The sequence below is a fragment of the Mercurialis annua genome, linkage group LG6 (genome assembly GCF_937616625.2).
Source record: "Mercurialis annua linkage group LG6, ddMerAnnu1.2, whole genome shotgun sequence".
In the NCBI taxonomy this organism is placed as follows: domain Eukaryota; kingdom Viridiplantae; phylum Streptophyta; class Magnoliopsida; order Malpighiales; family Euphorbiaceae; genus Mercurialis; species Mercurialis annua.
Genome location: NC_065575.1, coordinates 2,224,087 through 2,229,876, shown reverse-complemented (window position 1 = coordinate 2,229,876; position 5,790 = coordinate 2,224,087). Strand labels below are relative to the sequence as shown.

The 5,790-nt window shown below is 33.9% G+C and overlaps 1 long non-coding RNA gene across 1 annotated transcript; it reads left to right on the top strand.

Annotated features, from left to right (window-relative positions):
• Nucleotides 1-237: 237 nt before the first annotated feature.
• LOC130015671 (uncharacterized) lies at nt 238-3,311 on the top strand. Its single transcript, XR_008791002.1, has 4 exons — nt 238-638; nt 724-810; nt 1,920-2,011; nt 2,985-3,311. It is a non-coding gene; the product is annotated as an uncharacterized LOC130015671 (long non-coding RNA).
• Nucleotides 3,312-5,790: the final 2,479 nt, after the last annotated feature.

The following is a 5,790-nucleotide window of genomic DNA, read 5'->3' as shown; positions in this document are numbered from 1 at the left end:
TAAACGGGACTAAGGAAAAGTTGGAATTAGAAATAAGATTAAGTTCCCGAAAAATTAGAAAATGGAATTTTATTGCCCGAAAAATATTAAATAAATAAACTATTGACGGGAATCAGTAATCAAGAAAATAATATTGATAATTTGGATATCAATATTCATAAAAGAAAAATAAGGACGAAAAAGTGACGGAAATCGTCATTTTCGATCAAATTGGAAAATTGAGCGTTTTAGCCAAAATTTGACAAAATCGATTAGCGGAGTCTAAATAGTGACTTGGCGGAAGAGTATTATTTATTTGGACATAAATAATACGAAATTTATCGAGATTTAACGATTGAGTGATTTTTGGACTAAATTGAGCAAAAGAAAAGCTTAGGACCAAAAGTTAAGGAGGTGGCTTCATTAAGGGTTGAAGTGCACTTTTTGCCATAAATATATATAGGCCTAAATTAAAATAAGATCAGCAATTACTCATAATTTCCAGCCATCTTCTTCATTCACTCAAAGCTTCTCCAAAACTCTACATCCATTAAAATTTAAAACTAGCATAACTCTTTCATTTCTCAACCAAATTGAGTGATATTGGTGTCTATGGAAAGAGGAGAATATTATCTACTGATCTAGACTATAAATTTAAGGTAAGGATGACAATTTTTGGTTAGGTTTTCGGAATTAAGGGCTGTTCTATGTTCATGTATTGGTAATAGATTGTAAAATTTGTAGATTCTTCGTTTAACATCGGAATTGAGCGATTTTGGCGGCGTTGGAACGGGAAAGGAAAGACCTACTGATATAAGCCATAAATTTCAGGTAAGAAAATGTATTTAAGTTAGGGTTTTTAAGGTTTTTTGGCTGTTTTGGTGTTGATAAATTATGGTTTAGTATTGATGCTGAAATCATGTATAATTGGCATGATTTTGGTTAAGTTTAAACTAAAATTAAGGGTGGTTGAGTGAGGTGTGAGAGTTGTGTTTGGGTTGATAATTTGGTGAGATTAAATTGGGTGTTTTATGGCTGCTTTGTCCAGCCATGATGGCCGGATTACTCACCGTGCCGAAGCACGGTGAGTTGCTGCCATGGGCAGCAGCCCTGGTGCGACGCACCAGGGCATTGGCCGGCCCCTCCCCTGTCAAAACAGGGGAGGGCTGAGTTGAGCGGGAGGGGGCTGATGCCACCCTCCACTTGTGTTCGAATTTTAATGATTTTGATAGTTGACGGAGTTACGAAACTAGGAATCAAACTTGATGTAAAAGCGGTTTTTAGGATAAAATGTTAATGATTTGAAATTGGTATCGGTTGGACATTATGGTATGATTAGGAATGAATATGTAGGTTATAATATTGTATTTTAGGCTGTTTTAGATCGACTAAAACGATTAAAAGGCTAATGGTATTAATAGACGTTTAAACTAAGAACATAAATGACGTAAGTAACGTTAAAAATGAAATGTTGAATTTAATAAATAAAATGGTTATAGGAAATTTATTAGGGCTGTCCTAAATGTATTATAAGGTTAATAAAATAGTCATTTTAAACAAATTGTAAAATGTTGTTTTTGTAACATGTCCGAATCGAATATGAATCGATAGGCGACGCTTGGTGAATTAAGACACGTTTCGATTAAGATTAAGGTTGAACCTAAAGTAAGGATACTAAGGGTTATATATGCTATTTTAAACTCAAATTTGCTAAGGGAAAAGATATTAAGGTGAAGCATTTTGAGGTTTAAACACGAAAAGAGGAAATTGACGTAACAACGCAACGAAGCGAATGTAGACATTTGAGCGAGTTTTATAGGATTGATTGGGCATTATAGATGGGTTTAAGTTAAGAAGACTTAACTTAATATAGTAATTAATAGTTTTGATTTTATAATGCCAATGAGATATAAATGTATTTTGAACCTCGTTTGTAACAGACAAACCGGGAGGCGAAGGGATCGACGGTTTTGGCCTAGGAGTATTCGGCCAAGACTAATGCGTATAAACAATTTGGATTGAAAAGCAAGGAGTGAGTATACTTTACTCTCGCGTATTATTACGCTATTAGTATATTATAAAATATTTTATTTATAAGTTATAAAAATACATCGCATTATATAATAACTATTGTGATTTGAAATTATATGAATTAAATGGTTATTCTACCGTGAGATACACGGAATATGACTTATTATATATATATATATATATATATATATATATATATATATATATATATATATAGACGAGTATATATATATATATATTAATAGTTTATGTTTGATAATTAAATTGTGAATTGATTTATTATATATGTGGGAATGAATTACATATTTGGTGTTGGATCAAATTGAGTGGTGTTTTGGTTGTTGTTTGTTCTATGTTTGACATTTTGTATATCGTTATTGCTATTTGTTCTATGCTTGAAAATGATGTGTGATCCGAAGAAACAAGCTACCTATTGGGCGTCAATAGGCCGTGTGATCACCGGTGTTTGTAAGAGTCTAGATGTCTGTACTTAGAATTGTTTGACATGAGCTCAATATATGATTATGAAATGGAATATGTTTGGGTATCGGAAAGGAGGATTATAATTTTGGCAGATACGAGGTAACTCGGTCGAACTATCTCGGGACCCGTATCTGGTGAGTAACTCGGTTGAACTATCTCGGGACTCACACCTTGGGATTAAGCAGTGGCATGATGTAACTCGGTTGAACTATCTCGGGACTATGCCACGTGGTAACGAGTAACTCGGTTGAACTATCTCGGGACCGTACCACTTGGATCAAATTGATTTGATATGAATACGATACATGTTAGGAAAGGTTAGGAGTTTAAGATTAAGGTTTCTATCGGATCAATTCTTTGTTTGAAATATAATGATATTATGTTTGTTTGAATAAATGATTTTCACTTGCGATGTTATTTTGTGATAATACCGTTAGTAAGGTATATCTCACTCAGCTTAAGCTGACCCCGTGGTTTTTAAAACATTTCAGGTACCTAGACTTGGAGTGACTAGAAGTCCATCATTTTTTCCGGGAGTCTGTCTTGCCATGTACAGGCCGGCTTCCGTGACCGCTGCAGTAGTACATTGTGTGATCAGTCATGACCTAGGACAATATTATAGTTTTGGAAAATGTTTATAACGATGTTAGATTTACGTAGCCAGTGTTTACAAAATAACTAATAATGTTTTCATAATTAAATGCTTCCGTGTTATAACATAATTGCGAAAAATTTATAGTGAATTTCAGGCTTGCTACGGGATTCGGAACTACAATTCCCATTCCCTAGCGCCGGTCGCGGCCCTCGATTTTGGGTCGTGACACTGCCGCAGAAATAGGTGTGCGATCGCACACCTGAAGTGTGCGTTCGCACACTGCACAACTTCAAGAGTGTGCGTTCGCACACTAGGTGTGCGTTCGCACATTCGCACGCTACTCCAATTTAACTTAAATTTTGATCCAACGGTCAACTTTGTATTATGCACAACATATCCAAAGATGAGCGCGATCCAACGGTGCAATTGGGAGATATGGATGGTTTATCAAAACACGTCAGATTTAGAAGGCACACGAACACAACATCGATTGTAATTCGGATACAAATCAAATCGTCATCGAAACTTCACGCGACACGTGCGATATATACAAGATACAACTTCAACCCCAAATAAAGTTTCACACTTGCTAAGTCCACTATTAATAATCCGAAACTAAGTCGGAAACACAACAAAACCATGACTGAAAAATACAGGATATTACAATCTCCCCAACTTATATAAAATCCGTCCTCGAATTTAAAACTAAAATAATCATCGTACAACATAACATAAAACTACACGCCAATCTGAACAGAACGCCTGTCACCAATGTGGAAACTCATCCACAAGATACCAAACGTAAATAACGACAGCAATAACAACAATAACGCAAACGAACTTTGTCTTCCAAAACAGTCCCCAACCAAGAACCAACCCAATTGAAAATAAAGGTATACCGTACCTAACGACCAACGCACTTGCGTAAACAGAGCTCGACATGTTGTCCCTCAAGACAACTCAACACCACCACTTGCATAAACCGAACAATCTCACAAGATTACTAAAGCATCAACACTACTACTTAGCATAAACGATAACTTCATATTTCCAATGATAACTCTAATCAAAATTTCTACTAAGAGAAGGTCAGTACAAGACCAAACTACCCGAAAAATACATATGGGGTATTACATTCTCCCCAACCTATGACATTCAACCTCGAATTTCAAATCTGAACTTATTCGCACTATAACCGTCGCAACACACATATGCGCAAAATTCTGATTCTAACAACTCGGTGCTCTAATGATTACTCGAATAACCCAATATGAATAATCAACAATTATCCAATTGAGAGTCACAATTACTCTATACCGGAGTGGCTTCCAAAACCAGCTCGAAACTCACCTATTATAAAATCCTCAATACTCAATACAAGATCAAGCACTAAGTTCGACTATAGTTCTTACAATTCCAAACTCTTTTGCCTCAAAGAAAAACAAGGATACTGCAAACATATCTGGTAAAATTTATTGTTCTAAAATAATTTCTTACTTCCACTTATAACATCTTGACATAAAAAAAAATCGATAACAAAACCCAATAAACTTCAGATAATATTTCGGTTCCACAACAACACTATAATAATCATCCAATCCTGATGATTAATACCAACTCGATAATACCCTCAACTTGTGAATCACAAAACAAAAATCATATCACAATTTAAAGAAAAGCGAACTGCTCTCATGATAACATAAATTTCTAGATCAGTGATAACAATATCAATCATAATGATTCTCCCAATCATTCTGAAACATAATGCCACAACTAAACTAAACATCGGCTGCATTTTGCAACTTAAAAGTTTTGTCTCCCACACAAAAGGTTCAACCACTAACTCAAACAATATCCAAACATTTCAATAATATTATCAATTAACAAAATCAATCAACCAATCATGGTTGTTGAAACCTATTAACTGCGATCTTTGATTCTCAAATCAACTAACTCATATATCCCAATCAAACTCGAATTCTCAAATTTATTCAGTCAATCGGCTATAACCTCGAATACAATGAGATATCACTACGACCAAATCACTCTGACCGGATCGTTAGTTATGCTCAAAACCAGACCCAGAGATATAAAATCTTTTGATTACAAAACATTTTATATTCAAAATTTTCCACTTCTCTTTAAAAGACTCTACATCTTACATCTCCTTTTGCATTCAAAATCGAAATGACTTTACCATTTAAAAAAACATCGGTTTTGTAAATCCTTGAATTTTTTTAAAATATTCACATTTTGAATCTGAAATATTACCTTACTTTAAATACGTTTGCAAATTTATGAAACAGTTTAACTGCCAAAATTTATGTTCTCTTTAAATCAACTTGCTAAAATCAATTCATCCCCTTTTCAAAAATACACAAACCGTGGAAACATCCTGCGTATTGAAAATACACAATAATTTTTCAAAATATTAAAATTTTATTGTCACTTACAAATCTTAATTTGTAAATAAAATTACGATTTGAAGAAATTGTTAAGCCCACAAAATTATTGTTCCTTTTTGTATCCAATTTGATAAAATTTCTTCCTTACCTTAGAAGGGTAAAATTAGCAATGCAAATCTCTCTTTTATGAAATACAGTAGACCAAAATACTTGGACAATTTCAAATTTGAAAAGATAAAGTCTCTTTTAAAAATACAGTGTATACACACATATGAGCATAACTAATATCCTTAATCC